This window comes from Mustela putorius, unplaced genomic scaffold (assembly GCF_011764305.1).
Source record: "Mustela putorius furo isolate JIRA1106 unplaced genomic scaffold, ASM1176430v1.1 tig00003834_pilon_pilon_pilon, whole genome shotgun sequence".
Taxonomy (NCBI): domain Eukaryota; kingdom Metazoa; phylum Chordata; class Mammalia; order Carnivora; family Mustelidae; genus Mustela; species Mustela putorius.
In genome coordinates, this window is record NW_025421987.1 from 87,560,198 (window position 1) to 87,576,639 (window position 16,442).

General features: G+C 48.5%; 1 protein-coding gene across 1 annotated transcript in view; it reads left to right on the plus strand.

Moving 5' to 3' along the window:
* Positions 1-821: 821 nt before the first annotated feature.
* The window catches only part of ST6GAL1 (ST6 beta-galactoside alpha-2,6-sialyltransferase 1), a 119,503-nt gene continuing 103,882 nt past the window's right edge, over positions 822-16,442 (plus strand). Inside the window, exon 1 of the mRNA XM_045088720.1 lies at positions 822-1,148. The gene's annotated coding sequence lies outside the window, so the exon portion shown is untranslated. The remainder of the gene's footprint in view (positions 1,149-16,442) is intronic.

The following is a 16,442-nucleotide window of genomic DNA, read 5'->3' on the forward strand; positions in this document are numbered from 1 at the left end:
AAGTGGGTGATCAAAATACATTCGGGAGATGATTATTGCTATTGGCGGTCACATCTTGTCTTTGGGGACTGGCGTGGCAGTCCAAGGCTGCTTCTGGCCCTCCTGTAGGATGGTTTTCAGTCCAAGTGGTCCTTGGAGCCTGTATTCCAAGTATATACAGCTGTGTTTCTTGCTTAACCTGCGGTTTTCTCTCGCCTCCCCATAGAAGTGCCAGATCAGCCTCGGTGAATGGAAGGAGCCTCGCCCCTACACCAACCCCCTCAGGCCTCCCGCACCCCTCCGCCCCACCCCCGCACCCCCCCCCACCCCTCAGCCCCACCCCGCCATCCACCACACCAGCCGGCAGACAGCTCAGGCCCACACTCCCCTTTTGTATTTGCCGGGCTTGAAAGAACTTAGTGCGCGCCCCGCCTGCTGTTGGGAGGTTCCTGTCAAACCCGGTGAAGGAGATTATTTGTTTTCATATTCTACATAAGAATAGTTCAGAGAGGTTAACTGACTTCCTCAGGGTCACGCAGCCAGTGGTAGCAGAGCTAGGATTTATAGTTCCCGCTTGAAAAGCCCGAGAGAGTGTCGGCTTAACTGGGACCTGCGGACTGGGGAGGTGAGCCAGGATTTGGGGACCCCGGCCCAGCCGCGTCGCCCCTGCCCCTGTTCCTCCTTCTGGCCTCCTCAGCAGGAGGCTGGGTCCCAGCATCCCGCGGTGCTCTCACCCGGCACCACTCATCAGATACCCGCTTACTAGCGACCCCCCGGAGGGCCACGCCAGGGGGTTTGGGGCGCCCTGTGACTGGGGACCCACCCCGTCGGCCTGACTATTTGCATAACGGAGACCGTCGCTTCCCCCGCCCCTCTGCCGCGCTCTTCTCCCCTCCTTCGCCGTCCCCTCCACCCTTCAGCCCCGGTCCCCCACTGTCCCTGGCGGACCCTCCTGCCGGGATCTGGCGCCGGGCTCCCAGCGGCCCGGCTCCCCTGCGGCGGCAGGGAGCTGAGTCGGGCGGCACCTGGGGGAGGGGAGTGCGGGGCAGGGCCGGGCTGGGGAAGACGCCTGGGGCACTGCCCGGCGCTAACAAAGGGAGCGGCTGCCGGCCGGAGAAGGCGCGGAGCAGGCGGAGCAGCCACAGCCCGGGCGGCCGTGCGCGCAGCGAGTGAGTAGGGGTGCGCTGGGCGGCAGCGCGGCCGGGGGCCCGGGCAGAGGGGCGCGGGAGGGGCGGCAGGGCGGCGGGGCGGCGGGGCGCGCGGAGCCGGTGGCCGGCGCCGCCTCAGCCTTCTCGCCCGCGGGCCGGTCACCGTTTGGGCGGGGGTGTCGGTCTGCGCGTAGGTTCTGGCCCAGGGACCGCCCTGGCTTCCCCTAGGGCTCCGCGAGCCTGCAGACCCACAACAAACCCACGTGCGCGCGCCCCCCAGGAGCCTCGCTTTCTCCCCCGCACGGTCGGTAAGGTGTGGGACGCCTGGCGGACTCCGGGGTCCTGCGTCCCCTCGGCCGGATCTGCAGACCGGGAAACTGAGGCCTGCGGCGGAGGTGGGGGCTCAGGCACCAAAACAAACGCACGTGCGCTCTGCCCCGGGATCCCCGAGCCTCGCGGGCCCTGGAAGGGCCGTCCTGCGGCCTCGGGCCATTGTCTCCAGCCGCTGGGGAGGGAGCGGCGCTCGGGGCGCCCCTGGCCGGAGGAGGACGACAGAGACGTGGAAAAGGTACCTCTTGGCCGTCGCACCAAACTGCCAGGCTGCAGAAGGGGGAAACGAAACACGAAAGCAGTTACAGAAAGCTTACCCCAGGCCAAGAGCCTGTCCCCGGCCGTGGTGCGCTACTTGATGGGACCAGGACAGCCCCTCACTTCCACCGCACGTCTTAGAGACCCGGGCTGAATGAAGGGTCCGTGGGTTCTCCCCCAAAAGCCTGTGCCTAGCGCACCATTGTCCCTGCACTCAGGGGACCGCCCCTGCCGGGAGATCGCGAGCGCCTCCCCAGCCTGCAGAAAGAACGGTCCAATTTAAACAGCGCCCGGCGCGGTCTCGGTCTTCTTGGCCTTTTGCTTGCACTGTGCCTTGTAGGTCCTTCTCTTGCGTCTAGCCGGCTCGGGTTGTCACTGGCCCCTTTTGGCTTGGGGATTGTTACATGTTTTTAAGCAAGTCTAGCCAAGGCCTCTTGTTCTGAGGAGGGACGGTCGTATCTTCAGTTCTATCAGTTTGGGAGAAATTCTGAGGTCCAGCTAGGAGAGCACTCTCGTTTGTTTTGCCTTTTCTTTGCTTTCATATGCCTTGCTCAGCTTGGCAGATTCTAGTTAATCAGACCTGTTCCGGCAGCGGTGACGTGGGTGGGAAGGTGGATTGGCCCCACAGGTGATGGTGTGGGGGCAGAAGCAAGCCCCTCAGATCGTGAGAGGGGGTGGTTGGTGTGCGCGGGAATGGAGGCGCTGCCCTCAGAGTGTGCGGTTGAGCCATCCTGCTGCCAGGACCCGTGGCAATTAAACCTGTTCCTGGGGAGAATTGGAGGGCTTTCAGCCCTAAACCATGGCTCCTGAGGATCCAGAAGGGGATCTAGTGAATCCTCTTATTTTACAAGCAGGAAAGGGAGGCCTGAAAGGTGCAGCCACTTGTCCCAGTTGAAACCAAGTGAAATCGGAAAGAAGCACTTGAGGAGGGGCCTCCCCACTCCCACACTGCCCCCAGGCCTTGCCAGGGACCAGAGGCAAAACCAGGATTCTGGGGTTGGTGTAAAAGTCAGCAGCCATAGGCACAACAGAGTTAAACAAAGAAAGTAATTCAGATTGAAAGCTGTACCCTTCCATTATCCCTTTCAAGAGTTCTTTATTTGTGTGAGAAAAGATAGATTTAGTAATCCTTGACTCTTCTCCTAGCCTTTTCCTAAGCTTAGTTATTTCTCTCTCCTCACTGCCCCTTTCCCCTCAGATTGGAATAGGGCCAACTGTGGAGACTTAGATGTTTTGCCTCTCATCCCTGTGCCAGGAGGCCTTTGTTTGGGCCTAAGCTTTGGGCTGTTGACATCAGCCCCGCAGGGAAGAAAGTGTCTCTAAGCGGGCTACTCCTGAGCCACTTGTGGGAGAACAAAGCATTGTTTTCATTGATTTTATTTAATTAAATTCTTTTTGAGAGTTCCGCGGAAGTAGCTGCCTATTTTTATATTTGGCAGAGGAAAAGTTGGAAAACCAAAAAAACACTTCAGGTCCGGGTTTCCCCAAAGTAAATGTGCTGTTTTGTCCTGTCCCTGTTATCTCCTGGCTACACTTGTTTCTTTTCTTAGGGGTTCTAGACTACTGGAGTGTAGTTTTCTTATCAGGATGCTCACTTTATAAGGAACTTCGAAAATCCTCCAGTCAGACCCTTTTCTTTTCCAAATAGGAAAACTGATGCCCAGAGAGGAGAAATCTCCCGCCCCAGGACACGCAGTCAGATGTCTGCTTTTAGTGTCTCTTTTTGCGTAAAAGGGCTGTTGTTGATACCCCAGAGTAAAGTCAAAGTTATGATGGTTGTTATAACAACACCCTTTAAGTCAGAGAATGAATTCCTTAAGGACTTAAATAGGTGTTGGTTATTAAACAAAGCCGTGGATCCCAGTGGTCGCTATGGTAAGGAGTATTACAGTCATCATCAGGGATCAGTTTTCTTTAGTGTTTACTGAATGGTTTCCTTTCCCCTTGTTCTGACCTCCTCCCTGTTCCCCTGTCTCTTGCTTGCTTGTCCAGTAGGGAGCTGCTCTGAGTATCTCATAATGCAAAAGGCAGCAAGAAGCCAGAAGACAGAGAACTCACTTAGCTTTTCGTGCTGCTTACCTTCCTGGGCTGCAGTTTCCTCCCTTGTAGAGTGAAAGTCCTTCTTGCCCAGTCTCTGCACAGGCTGTACTAGTGGGATAGAAGAGGCTTAGGCCTTGGAATCAGAGGAGTGGGTTGGAGTCAACCCTTTTCTCCTGTGTTCCTTGAGGATATGATTGTATAATGTGAGGGGAAGGATGGGTATGTGTCTCCTGGATTTGTTTTGGGTATCAAGTCATGTGACATGCTTATGACTGCTCAGACCTCTTGGCAGGCTTGGGTGCTCACCAGCGTTTTAAGTGGTAGAGAGTGTTGGTAGGACAGTAACCCCAGAGAGTAAGCCCTCTGCTCAAACTAGGAGACCATCTCCAGTTAGCAAAGATGTGTGAATGTCTGCCAAACTGTAGAGGGGGCCTTGGGAAGTTGTGAAGTACATGTGATTCTAAGGTAAATAAACCTACCAAGAAACAAATAAAATGCAAAACCATGACGTTCATACCCAAGTTGTGCAATCTGAAGTGATTCCATTTGTTCGTCTCATATTCACTGAGGACAGGCAGGCTCAGGGTGCGGTCCCAGGCTGACCTGGAGTTACAGGGAAGCAGATCCATTGTTCGCCCTATCACCCTTGCTCAGAACACATTTGGATCTCCCTTTGGAAATGGTCCTCAGAAACCCACAGAAAATAGATTTAATTTATCTCAGTATTAACCTGCATGGGGTGGAGGGTTCCCCTTTTCTTCATGAATCAAACTAAGAGCAGGGAGTAAATGAGCCAGTGGAAGAGGGAAGGCTTCCAAGAGAATGTAGCTCTCTACTGTTGTGAGGATGTGGTTGCATTAAAAAATGACAGGAATAGTTCACTGATGAAATTCACACTAATCTGGAACATTGGAATACGGAGCATTTGCTTAGACCCGGTATCAGTGATTTGCTCAGTAAATATTGAATTGGGGAAAACCACCTTTTTCTTGCTTGTATGCATGTATACTGAAATGACATGATGGCATTCTGGTTCCAATAGATGGACTTTTTAATAGTCTTATCTGTAACAATAATGTAGTAAGCAATGCAGTTTCAAAGTCATTACTAGGGTCATGGGTAGGGTACAGGGTACCCTTCTGAATCCATTTGGTGATTTAAATTTTATTTATGTTCCTATAATAAAAATCAAGTATGCCTATTGAGAATAATTTGGAAAGTACAAAAAAGTGTAGAGAAACAGAAAAAGATTTCATCATTCAAAGGTAACCACTGTTAACATTTGGCAGTTCCCCCCCTTTTTTAAAAAAAATATTTTATTTATTTATTTGACAGACAGAGATCACAGGTAGGCAGAGAGGCAGGCAGACGGAGAGAGGAAGGAAAGCAGACACCCTGCTGAGCAGAGAGCCCAGTGCAGGGCTCCATCCCAGGAGCCTGGGATCATGATCTGAGCCGAAGGCAGAGGCTTAACCCACTGAGCCACCCAGGTGCCCCATCCCCCGCTTTGTAAAAAAGTTTTTTAAAATGGATTTGTTTTCTCTAAATGGTTGAAATCCTGGTGTATGTGCAGTTATCTCTTGCCTTTCTTGTTTGACCCTCAGATAAACATGTCATAGTTTAAGTCAATATCACTGAGGCTGCGGCTGCGTCTTTCATTCATCACCCATATCAGCGTCTGAGCATGTCTGAGGTCATGTGGCCCATGAGATCTGATCACTTCAGTGATACTGCAGCAAGGGCCTGTAGAGGAAGGAGCCTCCAGCATTCTCCCCCTAGCCCAAACTGTCTCAACCATTCAAACTCCAGCCATTTATTTTTTATTTTTAAGACAGAGAGAGACAGACAACACACACGTGCGGGTGGAGGGGCAGAGGAAGAGGGTGCGAGTCTCTTAAGCAGACTCCAGGCCTAGCCGGGAGCCCGACACAGAGCTCCCTCTCAAGACCCTGAGATCATGACCTGAGCTGAAACCAAGAGTCCGATGCTTAACCGACTGAGCCACCCAGGTGCCCTGAACTCTAGCTATTTTTATGTAATTTTTCATTTGAGAAAAAGTTTAAAGTCTAAGGTGGAGGGGCAGGGCCCAGCGTGTGACCTTGGGTTCTAGTCCTGCTTTCGTGACTTCCAACAACTCTAACTGTTTTTGTAGATATCAAATAAGCAGCTCCATGGTCATTTACTAATTTAGTCCTCACATATTTGAGTGCACACTCTGAACCAAAGATGTGTGAGAAGAGCTCAGCTTTAAAGAAACTCGCGGTCTAGTGGAGGAGACTGGGGAACAAGAGACTGGTACAGGGTGCTGTGGGAGCACAGAGGAAGGGCAAGCACCCAAAATGAGCATTGGGAAGTCTTCTGGGATAAGGCATAGCCCAACCACTTCTAATATGCCCTATGGTAATTAACGCTGTGATTAACATATTTGCAAATACATCTCTGTCTATATTCCAAGCTAGTTTCCAAAGGATAGAATCCTAAGGTTAAAATGATTGGGTCACATTTTAAAGAATATGATCATTTAAAAACTTCGTAGGAGTGCCTGGGTGGCTCAGTCGGTTAAGCATCTGACTTCAGCTCAGGTCATGATCTCAGGGTTCTGGGATCAAAAGAGCCCTGTGCCAGGCTCCCCACTCATTGGGAGTGCTCTCTGCCCTGCCCCCTCTAGTGCTCTCTCTCTCAAATAAATAAATAAAATCTAAAAAAAAAACCAAAGCAAACAAACAAACAAAAAAACAAAAAACCCTTACAGATTTAGTCCCAATTACGTATAAAGTCTTAAAGTACTGAAGTATTACATATTGTGGGAGCAGTAGAAATTAAGAGCCTAAGTAATTTAGGATTTGATTTGTTTTTACTGAGCCACAATTGACATACTACATTATATTAGTTTCAGGTATACAACTTAGTGATTTGACATTTGTGTATATTGTGAAATGATCACCACAAGATATCTAGTTAAGGGGTGCCTGGGTGGCTCAGTGGGTTAAGCACCTGACTTTTGGTTTTGGCTCAGGTCATGATCTTTGGGTTGTGAGATGGAACCCCACATCAGGCTCTCTGCTAGGTGTGGAGTCTGATTGTCCTGCTCCCTCTGCTTCTCCCTCTGCATGTGCGCTCTCTCTCTTTCTCACAAATAAATTAAAAAAAAAAATCTTGAAAAAATGATCTGTCACCATATATAGTTGCAGAATTTTTTCTTGTGATGAAGGATTTGAATTCTTGCTCATCCTTTATCACGGTTAGAGACCTAGACAAACTAGTTTAAGCTCATTGAACTTTAGCTTCCTTCTCTATAAAATGGGCAGCATGGACAGCGCTTACTTCCCTGGGCCATTGTAAGTATTAAATGAAACAGAGCTAAAGGGTCTAGTACCTTGACAGGTATACAGGTAACCCTCAGTAAGTGAAGGCTATTATTGTTATAATTGCAATATTGCACAATCTGCAGAAACTTTGGCCCTAATATTCTTTCTTAACATGATTGCAGGCCATTGTGTGGCTTTCTGTGCTGAGGAAAGCAGAGTTCATTAAAATGAAATAGCCTACCAGGTGACAGATTGAGAGGGAAGTGATCCACTTGCATGATGCATTATTAAAAAAGCCTTCTTCCTCTTCTTCTTCCCCTTCTCTTCTTCTTCTTCTCTTCTTCCTTTTTTAAAGCAGGCTCCATGCCCAGTGTGGAGCCCACTGTGGGGTTTGAACTCACGACTCAGATCAAGACCTGAGCTGAGATCAAGAGTCAGATGCTTAACTGACTAAACCCCCAAAAACCTCTTCTTAAGGACAATTTCAAAGATGCGGAAGTAGGAAGAGTAGTCTAATGAACCCCCGTAAGTAATCACTTCAAAAATTATCAAAATTCATAGCTGATCTGTAATCCCACAGTCTGGCCCAGAGAACTTGGAAGCACATCCCAGACATCTTAACAGCATGATGCATATCTGAGACATTGAGTGGTCCTGCCCTTGGACCCTGTCTTTGGTGTCACTGTTATGAGACTGTGTGTGTGTGTGTGTGTGTGTGTGTGTGTGTGTGTGACGGAGAGAGAGAGAGTGCCAGCTGGCGAACTTTTTAAGTCTTACAACCCAAGTGAGAAGGCTTTGCTGCCTCCCAAACTGACAGGATGGAAGGAGCCCCGAATTTAGAGTCAGGAGCCCATAATTTTGCAGAATGTCCCCCGCCCATTACCAGTTGTATGCTTTTGAGCACATTTATAACAGCTTGGCAAGTACTGAATGAGGTCATCCATGCGATAGCCCAAGCAGCTCGATGTTAGGTGGACCCGAGTCAGACTGGACTCCAGCCTTCCCTTCCTGAGAGGCAGAGTTTCCATATGGAGTCAAGGTCACAGATGCCGGCCCCACCACCCGGGATGCGTTCAGGGAGTGTTGCTGCCAGTCTTGTTCTGAGACTGTGCTGCTTGCTCAGATGAGCCCCTGGCCCACAGAGCACCCCATACCCCTGAATCTCGCCTTGTCCCCTCTCACTTAGCCTTTCCCTCTGATTTATCGGTGAGGGCAGGAAGCCCCAAGGAGGGAGGGCCATCTAGCTGTGCCTGTATGACAGGCCCCGAGTCTGAGACCCCTTTTCCTCCAGACTCCATGAGCTTGGTTTCTTCTCTCTGGCTCTTCATCCAAGCAGGAATTTCTAACTCAACCAAAAGAAGGAAGTTGATTTGTTTTAATAACTTAGCTGAAGCCCTCTCTTTAATCCTCTGGGGGTCCCTTTATGTCAGCACTATGCCTGGGCTGTGACTGTGGTCTCCGGCTGTTGCTAGCAAGCTGTGTGTTAGGCAAGAGGTAAGCCACCCTGGGCACCCCACCTCAGGGACCCAACTCTGAGTTCTCCAGGCCCCTTCCAGCTCTGAGGTGATCAGTGACAAAGGGGCAAATGTAAACCTAAGGTCGGGGGGCTTCTTCATACACTGTAGTAAATGAAATCGGATTCGGTATTCAAACAGGGTTAAAAAGGAACCACCTCACTTTTTTGCCATTTTCCCTGATCCCACTTCTCCCTGAAGTGACTATCTTTGTGCTTCGTGGGTCCTTCAGCCCCTTTGGTATATATGTTCATGTGTGTATTCATGGTAATATGCAGATAACATTTTTAAAAAAAATCAGTAAATAGGGGCACCTGGGCCTCTCGGTCGATTAAGCTGCTGCCTTGGGCTCTGGTCATGATCCTGACTGAGATCAAGCCCTGCATGGGCTCCCTGCTCGGTGGGGAGTCGGCTTCTCCCTCTCCCTCCGCCTGCCACTCCCCAATGTGTGCTCGCTCTCTCACACAGGATCTCTGCCTCTCTCTCTCTCCCCAAAATACGTAGAAGTTTAAAAAAAAAATAAAAAAACAAAAACTCCGTAAAAAGATTTCATTATAACTACCACTTTACAAACCTGCCTTTTTCACTTTACTATACTTCACTTTACTATACAAATTGGAGATCTTTTCCTATTGGTATGTACAGATATTTTTCTCATAGTTGCATTACACTCTATATTTTGATGTTTATTTAACCATAAAAATGTTCTGTAAAAATATATTTCTAAGTGTATTTAGATCCTTGACATGTGGAACAATGGTTGTAAATGTCAGTGGCTAAATGAAGCCAATCCATTAAGCTCTGGGAAGGGTGGCGAGGGAACGGACGGGCACAGGGACACTGAGAACCACACCCTGGAAAGCTGGAATGAAGGGCCCCTGGGAAATTACTAAGAGGCTGACTGTTTGGACAGGGTTATTTTTGGAGATAGCCTGCCTGCTTGGGTGCCCTAGGCTGCAAGGGAAGACACAGAGCTGCGTCATACCTTCTCTTCCGCCTTGCACTGACCCTGGTACTGCCAAGTTTGTTTTTGTTCCCAGGGCCTGAGGAGATGCTTAAGGGGAGGTCCGGACCTGGAGGGAGGGGGATGAAGGAGGGAGAAGGGAAGGGGAGGAGTATTTGATATCAGGCTTGGAGGATGAAGTGCCCCAGTGCTACTTGGCTCTGTCTGCCTGATCAGACCCATCTGGAGGGTTCTGTTTCCCTGGCTCTAATACAGATCATGGTAAAATGCAGCACACCCAGAGATGGGCGACTTGGAAGACAGAGGTTTAGACCACCGTATTGGAGATGGGATGAATGCGGAAACTGGGCTTTCTAGCCTGCAGGAGGTAGGAAGAGGCACCTCCTTCATGTGGAAAAAGGATCAGAGGCACACTGGGTGGCTGCTGTGGAGGGGAGAACCAGCATAGGTTGGGGGAGACGTGGTGGCATGGCAGATTAGGAAGAACTTACTCAGCAGAGCTGCCCAACCATGGAACAAGCTATATCACAGGGCAGTGAACTCCCTGTCAGGGGAGTATTCAAACCAACGTTGCATGTGAACTTGTCTGCCATCAGAAGATTTTGCTTTGCAGACCAGTTGACCTAAATGCCTGTGAAGAAGGCCCTTTCTAACCTTGGGTGTTTATGGCCACCATGGTGTAGGAAGCAGAACAAGGCAAAGTAGGACTGTGGGCTTGGGGCAAGTTATGGAGGACTGAGGATGTAACCAGAGCAGCTCTCACCTGCTTTGTAAAGGTGGGAAAAAATGGACGCTTTCAAAGGAGGCTTAACCATTGTTTCCCCTGGATCTTGGCAACCCTCCTCCTGTTCTGTCCTTGACTTCAGCCTGCATGACTTTATATTCATAAATCATTTCCACAGTAATAAATATATCACATACACTTTAGATGACCAGGAAATCTGGCAACCAGAAAAGAACTACATGTCCCAGGAGGATGATTGTAAATTTTTTTTTCATTACAGTCTTTCCAAATATGCATCCATCTTCTGGTTTCCCTAGCACAGAGCTGACATGTCATTCACCTTTAAATTTAGCAACACTCTACCCTTTGCAACCTCTTGAAAGTCCTCCGGGCTTGAGTTGACAGCACCCGCCATATTGAATGCTTGTCCCTTTCCCAAGAGGAAGAGCCTCTTGGACTTAAGTGTTAGTCCACCTTAGGCCACGTAGCAAGTTTACCATTTTCTGGGCCTTTGCTGTGCTCCTAGCCCTGATGAGGCACTGCGTATGTTCTCTCATCTAGTCCTCATAGCCACACTCTGTGTGTGGGTATCATTAGCTCCACTTTGCAGATGAGAAAACTGAGCTTCAGAGTGAGATAGAGACTGACCCAAAGATTCACTGCTGCTAAGGACTTAAGCTGGCATGGGGATAGCTTTTTCTCTGTGTTACATTACCGGTTATTTCACTGCTAAGAATTCTACGTCTTTTGAGTCTGAGAAGTGGTTCATTCTTAGTTTCACTGGAGGCTTGGCTGAATTTCTCCCTAGAGGTGCTGATGGAAGTTTTCTGTCTTTACCCTGAGAACATATGAAGGAAAGAATTCATGTGTGGATAGCATTTGCTTATTCCCCTTTTTGGTAAGAGTTTGTGTAAAGCCTGGTTTGCCCTTTTAAAAAACTTTTTGCTTGCCCTTTAAAGCTGGGAGATCCACCTGACTCATTATCTGGTTATGACTGGGCATACACACGCTGGTGGTGAGTGGGGCCACAGAGTGGCAGTTATCACTACTTGGCTCCCTCATGTGCCTTTAGCTTGTAAATGAGACTCAGAGGCATTGTGAAGGCCTTATTGTGCACCTGTGGTTCTAGGCTCTTAAACAGTTTCTTCTCTTTTGAAGTTTATTTGACAGTAATTTATTCACCAAATATTTATTGAGTGCCTATTTTGTGCTAGTCATTGTGCGTGACATTAGGAATATTTACATAAAGAGCCCATGTTGTAGATAGCGCACACACACACATTCAGTGTAATGAACTGGGCCTTGGAGGTCAGTGACTGATAGACTTCCTGTGTCACCCTCTTCCTCTTCTCAGAGTTCTTGCTTTGTTCATTCAATAAACTTCGAATGTGTGCGGTAGCCTCTACAATGTGCACTTTTAGAACAGAGACCCAAACATTCCCACAGTTCTGTTCTTCAGGAGCTTGATTGAAGGAGGACATGAAGGTGTTAATTATAATATTGTATGATAAATATTATGAAGTGGGGAAGAAGGTATAGTGAGTCTGAGAAAGCTTTCTGGAGTAGGGGGCACCTAAGCTGTGTCTTGGAGGGCAGTGACCTTTAACGTCCAGGGAAAGGGTGTTTGAAGAAGGGGCTGAGGGGCAAAGTGGTGGGGTGACAAATGGTTTACTGGTTGTGGGGGGAACCACTAGTAGGTTGGTGATCCTGGAAAGGAGCTCATAAAGCAGAAAGTGGTGGGGATGGAGCTGGACCATTTCAGGCATTATCTATAATTTTCATAACTTCCCTATGTGGGCTCTGTACCATTATCTCCATTTAGTAGGTGAGGAATCAAAGGCTGAAGGAAGTTCAGCGACTTGCTCAAAGCAGCCAGGGAATGAATTGAGGTGCTTGTACTTGAACGTAGGCCTAATCAGCTCCCACAACAGTACCTGCAGAGGCAGGTTGGGAAGGTCTGGCTTGCTGGTAAGGTGCTTGTTCCTTCTCTTTTGATCTTTTAAGGGTAATAATCCTGCTGTATCTTTTTCCTTCCACCGGCATCATGGTATTTTCCAACATAGTGAAATTGGAACTGGTGGGGCTGGTGTTGAAGGCTACCTCTGAGTATTTGCCCTCCTTTTCATTCAGAAAATCTTCAGAGTCTTAAAGGAAAACCTTTATGTGCCTAACCAAGTATAAAAGGCAGATGAAGATTCACGCCCTTTCTCAAAAGTTCCAATTTCACTAGGCCTGAGCATTACCTGTGAATGTTTAGTTCCAATAAACCCTTGGGGACTGGAGAAGGAGCAATCAGTCTGGGATGGAAGAGTCTGGAACAGGGGCCTCTTGTGCTGTTCCTTTAAGAATGAGTAGAATAAGGAAGGTGGATGACTCACAGATGACCTATGAGTAAAATTATTCTGTCCTAGCCAGTGAAAAATGGGATTCCATTGGCCTATTCTCCCCAACTCCCAAGCTAATTTCTGGCTTGGAGTTGGCTCTTGGGTTGGAGAAACAATATCCATTCAAGCATTCAAACAAAGGTTTTTTTGGAAAAATAATAGAGATCTCAGAGACAAGATGGTCCAACTATGGAATGAAATGAAGAATAAGGAAACAAATGAGATACATCGCTATGGAAAAGTTAATGAAGGAACAAAGCAACACACAATGAAAACTAAATTGTTTGAGAGCGAAGGCTTGAGGAGAATCACAGTGGATGCCAAGAACGATAAGGAAATTAATCACAGAAAATCAGAGGTCTAAAAGTCCTCCGGAGGTGATGTCTCAGAACGGTAATTGGGTCATCCACAGAGACACACATCACTTCTTCTCACAGTCTGTTGCCCAAGCGTGGACATACCTGAGTGTAAAGAAGGCTGGGAGAACATCTCCAGCTGGGGAGCTGGGCACCCACTGAAAACTCCAGTTTCGGGAAGGTGTTCTCTAACAAAAAGGAAGAGGAGGAATATGGGTATTGGGAGCCATCTGTCTCTGCACAGAGCAAAAAGTCCTCTTGGCCTCTGGCTTGGTCAGCAGCAGGAGAAAACTTGAGAACACGAAGAAATGTTCGCAGGGTTCTGAGGGAAAGGCAGTGTGACTGAAGACTTCTGCATTGACGTAACTCACTCAGCAAGCATAAGGCAGGTGGCCAGTTCTCATGCGTGCAAGAACTCAGGGGTGTAGCACATAGGAGCCCTTTGTGGGAAAACCTACCTGTGGAGGGAAAGGATGAATCTGACGTGCACTTAGGAAGGCATGTTAAGGGTCATTGGGTGAGCCCCCTCCTTTTTTTTTATCTTTTTAATGATTATTTATTTTAAAGAAAGGGGGTGGTGAGCCTTTAATCCACTCAGACAGAGTGCAGCACGGGGGGGGGGGGGGGGGGGGGGGGGGGGGGGGGGGGGGGGGGGGGGGGGGGGGGGGGGGGGGGGGGGGGGAGGGGAGGCGAAGGAGTGGAATGTGAGAAGCACCAAGAAGGTGAGGAAAGGGGAAGGCTGGGACGTGGGAGCGCGGACGTGTTGACTTTCCCTGTCTCAGACGGTCCAAAGAGAAAAGTCACAGCTCCAGCCTTTCGGCTCATTCTTTTCTTAAACTGGGAGGGATCTTTAAGGAAAATAATACCTGCTTTTCTGGAGAAACGGTTATGAGAAGTAACGCTTTATAAAAAATTTTACTATTTGGTAGAATGGAAATAAAATATCATGTAGAAATAAAAAGTAGCTATTTTTTCAAGCTCCTTCAGCCATCCATGTTTCATGCATTCTGTCCTCCTCCGTGCTTCTATCTACATGTAAATGTAGAGACATGCAAAGAATGATATTAATCTTTTTCTTTTCTTTTCTTTTTTTTTTTAAATTCTGGGTGGTGGGATATTGGGTGGCTTTCAGTTCTATACAATTTTGTGTTAAGCATCAAAGGTATTGTTGGGGCACCTGGGTGGCTTATTAGTCAGTTAGGGGTTGTGATCTCAGGGTCTTGAGATTGAGCCCTGCGTGGGGCTCCCTATTCAGCACAGAGTCTGCTTGTCCCTCTCTGTCTACCCCTTCCCCCACTCACACTCCCTCCCTGTCTCTTCCTCTCAAATAAATGTGATCTTTTTCCTTTCTTTTTTTTTTTTTTTTAGATTTTGTTTATTTATTTGACAGAGAGAGACACAACGAGAGAGGGAACACAAGCACGGGGAGCAGGAGAGGGAGAAGCAGACTCCCCGCTGAGCAGGGAGCCCAGTGTGGGGCTCCATCCCAGGACCCTGGGATCATGACCTGAACCCAAGGCAGGCACTTAACAACTGAGTCACCCAGGCGCCCCTCAAATAAATAAAATCTTAAAAAAAAAAGGTATTGTTAAATGCTGATGCCCAAGTTGTGGAGAGCAGGTAGGAGATACAATGCATGAACAAGACACTGTCTTTTCATGGGGAAGTTTGGTGAGTCAATTACATGAACATTGAACTCTAGGCAGAATGAGACACTGTAAACCAAATGACTAGTGGGTGACAGGGCCCAGAGGATGAAGGGGAAGGTTTCACCAAGGAGATAGTGTTTGAAATCGATGCTGAAGAATAGGGAAAGCTCTGATGAGAGCATCCCTGGCCTAGCAGGGAGCCAGAGCACGAGCTTGGAGCAGTGAAGGTCGGGGTAGCCCTGAGTAATTGGTGGTGGTTGGAGTACAAAGGATGGACGAAAGAGTAGCCACTGTTCATTAAGTGTGCCCAGTGTGCCAGGTATGACGCACTGTATCTCTAGGCTGCCTAACAGCCCTATTATAGAATGAACATAATTATCCCTGTGGTACAGATGGGGAAACTTGAGGTTAAGAGAGATTTATTTGCCCAAAGTTGCACAATGGGAGACTGTGGCGTGAACCCCTCGAGCTGCCTGCACGCCTAAGCCCATGGCTTTTCTACTGTGCTGTGATTTGTGGTGCACAGGAGACTGGAAGTGGCCACCTTTGGGTAACATAAAATATAGAAATACAAATAAATATAAAAAGTTATTTTTTATAGGTAGACTTTCTAGATAACCAAACTTTATATAAATTTTACCTACATAGAGACTTATGAAATAGAAATCTCTTTTCTGTCTAAGTTTTAGGCAAATATAAGAGCCAAATTGTGGTCCAGACCGCAGCTGTGATAGCCTCAAGCTACTTAATCCTAACCCTAATTTCCTGATCCATAAAAGGGGATAATAATTGTGGGGCTGCCTACTCTCAGATTTGTTTTTATGTTCAAATGAGTTCATAGATGTGAAAAGATGACAAAGAATAAAAGAACCACACAGAAGGGTTTATTATTGCTGGCACACCCCTTGCCCTTCTGAGAACTTACAAACATCTGTTAGAGCATCCACAGGTGTCCATAAAAACTCCCACAGTCTCGGACCTGCTCCCTGAAGGCTTGCAACAAACTGCTTGGTCACCGGGCAAGAAACTGTGGTCTCCTGACTCAGACAAGCAGCTGGGGATTATGAGAGGAGGCGGTGGACAGGGAGGGGGCAGGTCCTCTGTCTGGGTCTCTCCCATTGCCAGCGGAGAGAGGACTCCTGCCTGCCTTCCTGGTTGCTGGCAAAGTCTGGGTGAGAACTGAGTTGGGACCGCTGGGAACAGCGTGGGGAGCTCTCCTGGGCAGAGGAGGGTGTCCCAGCTATGCCGGGCCACGGGAAGGAATGCCGGAGCTGCCAGGCAAGCAGGCCTCTGCCATGTCTGTCTGCGAGAGGCTTGTGGTCTGGAAAAGGGATAGGAGGGACAGGGCCAGGGGCCTCTGGCATAGGCTTTATTTTTGAGGAGTGCTGATGAGAACAAGGTAAGGCCCTGTCCTTGAGAAATTGGTCTCTAACACAATCCATCAGTGTGGGCTGACAGCTAGACTTCAGGACTGAGCTATTGTGGCCTGAGGCAACTCACATGTGCCCCAGGAAGGATTGGGATTGTTCAAGGGTCTGGTCTGGGACCTACCATGCCACCGGGGTTGGGAGTGGGGTGTCTGAAAGCCCTGTTGTGTATGTTGTGTGTGGGGTGATGGGATGGTTTTAGTGAGAGCCAAGCTACTCCTAACTGCTGAAGAAACCAGTTTCTTCATCCTACTTGTCTCTCTGCTATGCTGACACAGGACTTTAGCTCCGCATTAGCTCAAGATGGGCCCCTCTAGTTGCCGGCCTCTACAGCAAAGAGAAGACGTTTCATCTCGGACAC